This window comes from Triticum urartu, chromosome 2, assembly GCF_003073215.2.
Source record: "Triticum urartu cultivar G1812 chromosome 2, Tu2.1, whole genome shotgun sequence".
Taxonomy (NCBI): Eukaryota; Viridiplantae; Streptophyta; class Magnoliopsida; order Poales; family Poaceae; genus Triticum; species Triticum urartu.
This window is the reverse complement of record NC_053023.1, coordinates 421,149,409-421,161,938: the sequence shown is the minus strand read 5'-3', so window position 1 is coordinate 421,161,938 and position 12,530 is coordinate 421,149,409.

The following is a 12,530-nucleotide window of genomic DNA, read 5'->3' as shown; positions in this document are numbered from 1 at the left end:
TCATCCACTTCAAGATCCGGAATCCATGCTTTGGCCCGGATTAGTGCGGTCAACGCTCCTGCTCTTGCGGCTACCTTCTTCAGTTCAGTAATCCGGGCTGGTAGCATGGCCAGCTTCTCAAGGGTTTCTTTTATTAGTGTTGGTGCCGGTTTATTATTGTAGGCTACAGTGCATATAGCATGCTGGGATCCAGAGTAAAGCTTTTCTATTAAGGTGTAAGCCGCTTTAAGCTTCATCCGCATATCAGCGCCCAGATGAGTAATGCGAGTGCCTGTCATGGTTTAATATCAGCCAAACTGGTAAACAATAAGATCTCGTGAATTGGACAAACATCATAGGGAGATACTTACCAAATACAACGGACGCCATGGCGTTGATTTGCTGCTTCAAGCCAGTTAGTTCATCTACAACTGGCTTCAGGGCATCTTCGGCATCCTCAGCTCTTTTGGTTAAACTGGCCTTTTCGGTTTCCCAGTCAGCACGCTCCTTGTTAAAAGTCTCCTTTAGCTTTTCCATAGCTGTCAGGGCATTGGTCAATTCCTCCTTGGCTTTCACAGCCTCTTCTTGTTGGGACTTCACGTTCTCTTGCAAGTCAGCGGTTCAGGCATCTCTATTGCTTAGCTCGGCCTTTAACAGCAAAGATATGTCAACAACAGGATATGTATTTTCTAAGTACTAATCTTATAACAAGTTATGCACTTCGTACTTGGGGGAAAATGTATATCTACTCTATTATCAATACATCTTTTATAAGTCTCCAAAACAATGCAAGCATTATCCTTGACACTTGGGGGCTAATGTACATCTGTTCAAAACGGACGCATGGATTCGAGACCCGGATTACCTCGCAAAGCTAAACCGGCCTTTGGGGGCTACACTGAGGAGAAGATTAAAGTATTACAAAGTCCCGGTTTAAGATTAACATCATAAAACGGCCCTTGGGGGCTACTTGGGATAGTGTTTCAAGTTTGGAATCAAGAAATAAAGGGAGATGAAAATACCTCATAGCATTCCTTCATCAAGTTCACCAAACCGGCCTCATAATCTCGGTTTGAGTGCAGACGGTTTAAAAAACTGGAATGGAGTTCTTCAGCACTGAGATGAGCATAACTTGACAAATCAGTGCTCCATTTACCCTTCTCCATGACAACACGTTCTTCTTTCGCGCTATGTTTGGCCAAGATTACAGGATGGCCAGGAGAGTTGTGGCCCATGCCAATAATGATAACGTCATCTCCTGGGCCTCCAGTAGTTTTTGTGGGTGATGGTGGAGTGCTAGTAACTCTCACCAGACTAGCCTGGATTGGAGCTGCCGGTTCAGTATCAGGAACAGCAGTATCAACTTTAGTTTGTTCATTAATATTCCGGTCTTGAGGGGGTGGGTCATCAAAGGTAGCATCAGGATGGGGGCCCTCCGGTTCACGAGTTTGGTCTGGTTCATCTGTTTGCTCCTGTTCAACAACCACCTGGTCTTCAGACGGATTGTTCACCTGAGTTTTTTGCTAGGTCTGGCTTTGGCTCTGCAAACAAAAATAAAAGAGGTGAAAATTTAGCATATTACTCAGAGTATGTAAAACATTCGAAGAAAGGGTTGAGTACTTACCCAGCTACAGTTTTGAGAGGAGGGAGTTCTGTTGCTGTTGACTCGCCAGAGGATGAGGGAGATGTCACCTGATAATTTGAATCGGACGGATTAAGAGGTTGTCTGAAATAACCTGCCTTGGGATAAGAATTGTAATAAGTGGGGGAGACCTCAGATCGGCGCTTCTGAACCGGGGTATCAGGTAAACCGGCCGAAGTGACCTGTTGGCCGCAGTGCCGGGTTGTCCGGCGAGCTTCATGCTACTACGTCTTCAATATAAATGTTGGATCCAAGTAAGCAAGAGGATGAGAAAAGCTTACTTTCCAGACCGCTTGACAGGTTTTTTTTGTTGGCATAGAGTCTGAACCGGAGGAAAGGGTAATTACCTCTACATCATCAGCCTGGTATGCATGAAAAGGGAGCCAAGGGAGTCAAGTTCTACCTCAACTTACGGTTCCTCTGCATCTTCATCAAGTTCCATGTTGATACGTTTGGCTGTTTTCCGCTTTGAGGTTCGCTTGACGGCTTTGGTTTTGGGACGGGATGGCTTTGCCGCTTTATCTGCGGATTTCTGCTTCCAGAAGGGATCATCACCCTGTTTATACACAAACAGAAGAAAGTTTACAAGTTGAACAATATAAAGATATCAAAGATAAAAAAGGAAGCATAGTGCTTACAACAGGCGGTTTATTTTGAGTGTAGAAGGGGTTCAAGCCGGTTTGGCAACAGACTGATTCTGATTCATTCAAAATTTTCTTAACGTCTTCAGTGACCTCTTCATCGATCAACTGAATGTTGATGTGGCGTTGGGGGTCTTCTAATTCACCGGTATACTCACACATTAAACCGGGGCGGCTGCTTAGTGGCAAGATGCTCCAAGATATCCAGCAGCGCACAAAATCAACGCCTGATAAACCGTTGGCCATAAAGGCCTGGAGCTTGGCGAGTTGAGGAGCATATTTGGCCTTCTCCGCAGAACTTAAACTTGCGGCAATGGATGAGTGTTGGAAAGCCGGTGATCACAATAGCCTGGAAGAGGGTTCTCATCTTCAGGAGAGGTATCTATGCAGTAGAACCAAGTCTAGTTCCATTCCTTGGGGTGACTGTGCAGTTTGGCATGAGGGAATTCAACTTCTTTCCGCTTTTGAACAGAGACACCACCAAGTTCAGTGTTGGGACCATTTACAAATTCTGTATGCCGGTTCAGATGAAAAAAGTCCCGGAACAGCTCAGCAGTTGGTTCTTCTTGTAAGTACACTTCACAGAAGACTTGGAAGTTGCATAGATTGGACACTGAGTTGGGTCCGATATCTTGAGGATGGAGTTGGAAACTAGCAAGAACATCTCGGAAAAACTTCGACCCGGGCGGTTTGAAACCACGACCTATGTGGTCGACAAAGACCACTACCTCACCCTGCCTCGGGCTAGGAGGATTCTCTGTTCGAGGAACTCGCCATCGAATTTTAGTTTTCTTGGGCAAGGTGTCGATATTGACCATTCCGTTCAACTGTTCTTCGGTGACCCGGGAAGAAGCCCAGTTGCAAGCGTAAAACTGTTTGGCCATTGTGAAATGAAAAGCTGAAAAAGAAATGCCGGTTTACAAATCATTCATGGTGGGACGCAAGATGCAATGGAATAAAGATATACAGATATGTGAAATTGTGTAAACTGGAGACTGATACAATAATGAACGACAAGGTCATATCAAGGGTATACATGTGTTGTTAAACCGGACTGTTACGATGAATGTAAAGGGGGTTTGCCAGTTTACCAGGGGACTAATGGTATGATATAGATTGTTTTTACAAGGGTAAACCGCCTACATGGTAAAGAGGATACAGACCCAGGGTAAAATGACTAAGTAAGGAGAAAAATATTCCGCAAGAGGACATGGAAATTTTGGATCTACTGAAGACAGGAAAGCAAAAATATTTTGACCTAACAAGGGTTGGACCCACAGCAGTTTGTAATGCTTCAGATAGGTTTTTGCGTACAAAAGGTTTGTTCTGGTAGCGGAAAGTAAGCTATTTACGCGCAATATATCAAGCGTGAAGTTTTTAAATCCATAGATGAGGAGGAACAGAGCCGTACTGGAGCCCCGATGAACTTTGATAAACTGCGAAGAATGAATGAACCTTCAAACAGATCTAGAAAGGGGGAAAGTGAAAGAACTCACAAAGGATGAAGCAACAAAGGAGCACTGCAGTTTTCTGGTACAACTAGGTTGATGCAGCGACCGGCGGAGGAACGGTGGCGAAGCTCGGTAGCGGCGGCAGCGCTCAGGGACAGAGATGTCGCAAGGAGGAAGAAGAGGGAAGCAGAGACGAAGGGGCTAAAGAGAAGGGCCCGTGGTCTTATTTATAAGGTGAGCCGATAAGTGAAAGGTGTGTAAACCGAGGAGCTAGAAATGGATAGTTATTAAGGATGACACCTCGAGGGTTGAAATGATCATTAATGAAGGGCATCTTCGGCTTCAACGGGTAGATGACTTCATAACGATTAGCTACGGATTTAAAGGATGACGTCACAGCGATTTACCAGATTTATACAAAGGTGCCAGAGCAAGAATTTTTCTAAGTATTGGAGATCGACATGAACATGTTCAAATCAATCTGGGGCCTAATGTTGGGGATATAGTTACTGGAGGTAAACCAGCTAGGCATGGCCGGATTAGCTCCATGAAGATTGAAGCCCATGAAGATGAGAAAATACTGGCGCTTTAAGAAGGCCCAAGGCCCAAAGACAGATTAAAGCCTGTAGATGTGAACCAACTTTCTCATGTAAACTTGTATTGTAAGTTAGAGGAATAGAGACCGAGCCAGACACCTCTATGATCCAGCCTCGGGACTCTGTAAACCGGCGGACGTCAACATGTGTATATAAAGGGACGACCCGGCCACGGTTTGAGGACCGAAAACAACAACTCGAGGGACAGTCAAAGCGGATTCGCTCCCTGGTCATCGAAACCCTAGCAATACCAATCACAACTAGACATAGGCTTTTACCTTCATCGAAGGGGCCGAACTAGTATAAACTCCCCTTGTCCAGTTTAACCCCTTTAAGCTAACCCGTTGCGATGGCTCCATGACTAAGTCCTTTCAAGAGGACATCTGCCATGACAAACCCATGATAGGAAAACCAACGCAGTGCTCAAGAGGTAGCAAGAAGGATTTCTGGCACCGTTGCCGGGGAGATCTACGCCAATTCAAGACATACCAAGTATCGATCACAACTCTTATCCATCGCATTACATTATTTGCGATTTGCCTCTCGTTTTCCTCTCCCCCACTTCACCCTTGCCGTTTTATTTGCCCTCTTTTTCCACCCCCCTTCTCTTTTTCAATTTGCCTCTTTTGCCTGTTTCTTGTTTGATTGTGTGTGTGATTGCTTGCTTGTCACGATGGCTCAAGATAATACTAAATTGTGTGACTTTGCCAATACCAACAAGGCAACAATAATGATTTTATTAGCACTCCGATTGCTCCTCTTACCGATGCTGAATCTTGCGAAATTATTACTGCTTCGCTGAATCTTGTCATGAAAGATCCATTTTCTGGCCTTCCTAGTGAAGATGCCGCTTCCCATCTAAACAACTTTATTGATTTGCGTGATATGAAAAAGAAGAAAGATGTGGATTATGATATTGTTAAACTTAAGCTATTTCTGTTTTCACTTAGAGATCATGCTAAAGCTTGGTTTCTGTCTTTGCCTAAAAATAGTATTGATTCATGGAATAAGTGCAAAGATGCTTTTATCTCTAAGTATTTTCCTCCCGCTAAGATCATCTCGCTCAGAAACAATATTATGAATTTTAAGCAACTTGATCATGAACATGTTGCATAAGCTTGGGAGAGGATGAAATTAATGATACGTAATTGCCCTACACATGGATTGAATTTATGGATGATTATACAAAAATTGTATACCGGATTGAATTTTGCTTCTAGAAATCTTTTAGATTCTGCCGCAGGAGGTACTTTTATGGAAATCACTATAGGAGAAGCTACGAAACTCCTAGATAATATTATGGTTAATTATTCTCAATGGCACTCTGAAAGATCCACTAGTAGAAAGGTGAATGGAATTGAACAGATTAATGTTTTGAGTGTAAAGATGGACGAACTTATGAAATTGTTTGCTAATAAGAGTGCTCCTACTGATCCTAATGATATGCCTTTGTCTACTTTGATTGAGAATAATAATGATTCTATGGATGTGAATTTTGCTGGTAGGAACAATTTTGGTAACAACGCGTATAGAGGTAATTTTAATTCAAGGTCGTTTCCTAGTAATTCCTCTAATAATTATGGTAATTCCTACAACAATTCTTATGGAAATTATAATAAGATGCCCTCTGATTTTGAATCTAGTATTAAAGAATTTATTAGTTAGCAAAAGAGTTTCAATGCTTTGATTGAAGAAAAATTGCTTAAGATTGATGAGTTGGCTAGGAACGTGGATAGAATTTATCTTGATGTTGATTCTTTGAAACTTAGATCTATTCCACCTAAGCATGATATCAATGAGTCTCTGGAATCTATGAGAATTTTCATTGATGAGTGCAAAGAAAGAACCACTAGGATGCGTGCTAAAAGAGATTGCTTTGTGAAAGTGTGTTCTTCTAGTTTTCATGATAATAAGGATGAAGATCTAAAAGTTATTGATGTGTCCCGTATTAAATCTTTGTTTTGCAATATGAATCTTGATAATGATGGGACTGGAGATGAGTCAAGTTTAGTTAGAAGGCCTCCCAAAAATTCGGAGTTTTTAGATCTTGATGCAAAAATTCTTAAAAGTGGGATTGAAGAGGTCAAAACTTTAAATAGCAATGAACCCACTATCTTGGATTTCAAGGAATTTAATTATGATAATTTCTCTTTGATAGATTGTATTTCCTTGTTGTAATCCATGCTAAATTCCCCTCATGCTTATAGTCAAAATAAAGCTTTTACTGAACATATCGTTGATGCTTTGATGCAATCTAATGAAGAAAAGCTTGAGTTGGAAGTTCCTATCCCTACAAAACTTTATGATGAGTGGGTACCTACAATTAAAATTAAAATTAAAGTTCATGAATGCTATGCTTTGTGTGATTTGGGTTCTAGTGTTTCCATGATTCCAAAAACTTTCTGTGATTTGCTAGGATTCCGTGAATTTGATGGTTGTTCTGTAAACTTGCACCTTGCGGATTCCACTATTATGAAACCTATGGGAAATATTAATGATGTTCTTATTGGTGCAAATAGGAATTATGTGCCCATAGATTTCATTATTGTTGATATATATTGCAATCCTATGTGTCCTATTATTCTTGGTAGACCTTTCCTTAGAACGATTGATGCAATTATTGATATGAAGGAAGGGAATATTAAATTCCAATTTCCATTAAGGAAAGGCATGGAACACTTCCCTAGAAAGAAAGTTAAATTACCATATGAATCTATTATGAGAGCCACTTATGGATTGCCTACCAAAGATGGCAACACCTAGATCTATCTACGCTTTTATGCCTAGCTAAGGGCGTTAAACGATAGCGCTTGTTGGGAGGCAACCCAATTTTATTTTTATTCCTTGCTTTTTGCTCCTGTTTAGTAATGAAAAATTTAGCGCTCACGAGAATTTGTGCCAAGTAGAACCGTTGGGAAGTCTTGGGGAAATTCTTTTTGATCTTTGTGTAAAAAAAAAGAAACTTTAGCGCTCACGAGAATTGCTACCATTTTTTATTTGTTGAGTGCTATTTAGTTAATTATTTTTTCTGATGATTAGTAGATAAATTCCTTACGTCCAGCAATTTAATTTAGAATTTTTGGGGTTCCAGAAGTATGCTTTAGTTATATATTACTACGGACTATTCTGTTTTTGACAGATTCTGTTTTTCGTGTGTTGTTTGCTTATTTTAATGAATCTATGGCTAGTAAAAGAGTTTATAAATCATAGAGAATTCGGAATACAGTAGGTTTAACACCAATATAAATAAATAATGAGTTCATTATATTAACTTGAAGTGGTGTTTTGTTTTCTTTCGCTAACGGAGGTCACGAGATTATCTTGTTAAGTTTTCTGTTGTGAAGTTTTCAAGTTTTGGGTAAAGATTTGATGGATTATGGAACAAGGAGTGGCAAGAGCCTAAGATTGGGGATGCCCATGGCACCCCAAGATAAAATACAAGGACGCCAATAACCCTAAGCTTGGGGATGCCCCGGAAGGCATCCCCTCTTTTGTCTTCGTTCATTGGTAACTTTACTTGGAGCTATATTTTTATTCGCCACATGATATGTGTTTTGCTTGGAGCGTCTTTTATGATTTGAGTCTTTGCTTTTTAGTTTAACACAATAATCCTTGCTGTACACACCTTTTGAGAGATACACAGATGAATTAGAATTTATTACAATACTCTATGTGCTTCACTTATATCTTTTGAGTTATATAGTTTTTGCTCTAGTGCTTCACTTATATCTTTAAGAGCACGGCGGTGGTTATATTTTATAGAAATAATTGATCTCTCATGCTTCACTTATATTATTTTGAGAGTACTTTAGAACAATATGGCAATTTTCTTTTAGGCATAATAAAAACTTTCATATAAGTACATTGAATACTAAGAGAAGTTTGATACTTGATGATTGTTTTGAGATATGGAGATGGTGATATTAGAGTCATGCTAGTTGTGTAGTTGTGAATTTGAGAAATACTTGTGTTTAAGTTTGTTATTCCCGTAGCATGCACGTATGGTGAACCGTTATGTGATGAAGTCGGAGCATGATTTATTTATTGATTGCCTTCCTTATGAGTGGCGGTCAGGGACGAGCGATGGTCTTTTCCTACCAATCTATCCCCCTAGGAGCATGCGTGTAATACTTTGTTTCGATAACTAATAGATTTTTGCAATAAGTATGTGAGTTCTTTATGACTAATGTTGAGTCCATGGATTATACGCACCCTCACCCTTCCACAATTGCTAGCCTCTCTAGTACATCGCAACTTTCGCCGGTACCATAAACCCACCATATACCTTCCTTAAAACAGCCACCATAGCTACCTATTATGGCATTTCCATAGCCATTCTGAGATATATTGCCATGCAACTTTCCACCGTTTCGTTTGCTATGACACCCTTCATCATTGTCATATTGCTTTGCATGATCATGTAGTTGACATCGTATTTGTGGCAAAGCCACCGTTCATAATTTTTTCAGACATGTCACTCTCGATTCATTGCATATCCCGGTACACCGCTGGAGGCATTCACATAGAGTCATGTTTTGTTCTAAGTATTGAGTTGTAAGTAAAAATAAGTGTGATGATCATCATTATTAGAGCATTCTCCCAGTGAGGAAAGGATGATGGAGACTATGATTCCCCCACAAGTCGGGATGAGAATCCGGACGAAAAATTAAAAAGAAAAAGAAAAAAAGAGGCCAAAAAAGAGAAGAAGGCCCAACTAAAAAAAATGAAATGAGAGAAAAAGAGAGAAGGGACAATGTTACTATCCTTTTTCCACACTTGTGCTTCAAAGTAGCACCATAATCATCATGATAGAGAGTCTCTGATGTTGTCACTTTCATAAACTAGTGGGAATTTTACATTGTAGAACTTGGCTTGTATGCTCCAATGATGGGCTTCCTCAAATTGCCCTAGGTCTTCGTGAACAAGCAAGTTGGATGCACAACCATTTAGTTTCTTTTGTTGAGATTTCATACACTTATACCTCTAGTGCATCCGTTGCATGGCAATCCCTACTCACTCACATTGATATCTATTAATGGGCATCTCCATAGCCCATTGATATGCCTAGTTGATGTGAGACTATCTTCTCCCTTTTTTGTCTTCTCCACAACCACCATTCTATTCCACCATAGTGCTATATCCATGGCTCACGCTCATATATTGCGTGAAGATTGAAAAAGTTTGAGAACATCAAAAGTATGACAATTTCTTGGCTTGTCATCGGGGTTGTGCATGATTTAATACTTTGTGTGATGAATATAGAACATAGCCAGACTATATGATTTTGTAGGGATAACTTTCTTTGGCCATGTTATTTTGAGAACACATGATTGCTTAGTTAGTATACTTGAAGTATTATTATTTCTATGTCAATATTAAACTTTTATATTGAATCTTTCGGATCTGAACATTCATGCCAGAATAAAGAAAAATTACATTGAGAAATATGTTAGGAAGCATTCCACATCAAAAATTCTGTTTTTATCATTTACCTACTCGAGGACGAGCAGGAATTAAGCTTGGGGATGCTTGATACGTCTCCAACGTATCTATAATTTTTGATTGTTCCATGCTATTATATTATCTATTTTGGATGTTAATGGACTTATTTTTACACTTTTATATTATTTTTGGGACTAACCTATTAACCGGAGGCCCAGCCCAAATTGCTGTTTTTTGGCCTATTTTAGAGTTTCGCCGAAAAGGAATATCAAATGGAGTCCAAATGGAATGAAACCTTTGGGAGCATTATTTTTGGAACAAACGTGATCCAGGAGACTTGGAGTGGACGACAAGAATCCATCGAGGAGGCCACGAGGCAGGGGGTGCGCCCACCCCCCCTAGGCGCGTCCTCCACCCTCGTGGGCCCCTCATTGCTCCATCGACCTACTTCTTCCTCTTATATATATATCCATGTATCCCGCAAACATCCAGGAGAACCGCGAAAATCTAATTCCACCAACGCAACCTTCTGTACCCAAGAGATCCCATCTTGGGGCCTTTTCTAGAGCTCCGCCGGAGGGGGCATTGATCACGGAGGGCCTTTACATCAACTCCATATCCCCTCTGATGATGTGTGGGTAGTTTACTTCAGACCTTCAGGTCCATAGCTAGTAGCTAGATGGCTTCTTCTCTCTCTTTGGATCTCAATACAAAGTTTCATCGATTCTCCTGGAGATCTATTCGATGTAATATTCTTTTGCGGTGTGTTTATCGAGATCCAATGAATTGTGGGTTTATGATCAAGTTTATCTATGAACAATATTTGAATCTTCTCAGAATTATTTTATGTATGATTGGTTTATCTTTGCAAGTCTCTTCTAATTATCAGTTTGATTTGGCCTACTAGATTGATCTTTCTTGCAATGGGAGAAGTGCTTAGCTTTGGGTTCAATATTGAGGTGCTCGATCCCAGTGACAGAAAGGGAAATGACACATATTGTATTGTTGCCATCAAGGATAAAAAGATGGGGTTTATATCATATTGCATGAGTTTATCCCTCTACATCATGTCATCTTGCTTAAGGCGTTACTCTGTTCTCATGAACTTAATACTCTAGATGCATGATGGATAGCGGTCGATGTGTGGAGTAATAGTAGTAGATGCAGAATCATTTCGGTCTACTTGTCTCGGACATGATGCCTATATAAATGATCATGCCTAGATATTCTCATAATTATTCAATTTTCTATCAATTGCTCGATAGTAATTTGTTCACCCACCGTAATACTTATGCCATCTTGAGAGAAGCCACTAGTGAAACACATGGCCCCTGGGTCTATTTTCCATCATACAAGTTTCCAATCTACTTTATTTTGCTATCTTTTACTTTCAATCTATATCATTAAAATACCAAAAATATTTATCTTATTATTATCATCTCTATCAGATCTCACTCTTGCAAGTGGCCGTGAAGGGATTGACAACCCCTTTATCGCGTTGGTTGCGAGATTCTTATTTGTTTGTGTAGGTACGAGGTGACTCGCGCATGGTCTCCTACTGGATTGATACTTTGGTTCTCAAAAACTGAGGGAAATACTTACGCCGCTTTACTGCACCACCCTTTCCTCTTCAAGGGAAAACCAACGCAGTGCTCAAGAGGCAGCATCTGCGTCCGCCTGTGTCGCCCTGGTCACCGCCGCCTTCTACCGCTCTGCCTCCTCCCGCTCCTTGCACGCCTCCCACACATTTCTCTCCATCGCCTCTTGGAGGTCGGCAAGCAGGTCCATGCAGTGGGTGTTGGTGGAGCCCTCCTCCGCCCCAATCACGGAACCAGAGGCGACCTGCTCAAGAGTGACCGGGGCCCTGATCAAGCAAGACAAGAGGAAACTCAAAAAGTTTGCAAGAAAGAAGAAAAGAAAACACAAGAGAAATCAAACACTTACGTGGACACCATCAGAGGCTGCTTCGGGGCCCTCTGGAACTGGGCCGCCGTCGCGGCGACCTCCTATCGTCTGGTCGTAGCGGCCGTGTTCTTCAGCTTCTTCGACGGGTTGCCGAACAGCAACGAGCTGGCTCGGTGCTTCGACGCGCCGCCTGGTGCAGTCCGCGCGGCTGAGTAACCTGCACCCGCCTTGTCAACACCATGCGGGCGGCATGGCTCGACCTCCTTGTCATCGTCATCCGGCCAATCCTCGACGCTGCCTCCTATGAAGCCGCCTGCTCCGCCACCGCCACCTATGGCATCATCTTCTTCCAGGGCGGCCGCCCCCAAGTCGGGGTTGACCACGTCACTGTAGGATCGAAAGTATGTCTAGAGGGGGGTGATTAGACTACTTGACCAAATAAAAATCTAGCCTTTTCCCAAATTTAAGTCTTGGCAGATTTTAACAACTTAGCACAAGTCCCTACACATGCAAGTCTAAGAGTATAGCAGCGGAATGTAAAACATTGCACATGAAGGTAATGTGAGGAGTTTGGAGGGAGTAAATGCAATGTAGACATGGAGATTTTTGGTGTGGTTCCGATAGGTGGTGCTATTGTACATCCACGTTGATGGAGACTTCAACTCACGAAGGGTAACGGTTGCGCGAGTCCACGGAGGGCTCCACCCATGAAGGGTCCACAAAGAAGCAACCTTGTCTATCCCACCATGGCCATCGCCCACGAAGAACTTGCCTCACTAGGGTAGATCTTCACGAAGTAGGCGATCTCCTTGCCCGTACAAACTCCTTGGTTCAACTCCACAATCTTGACAGAGGCACCCAAGTGACACCTAAC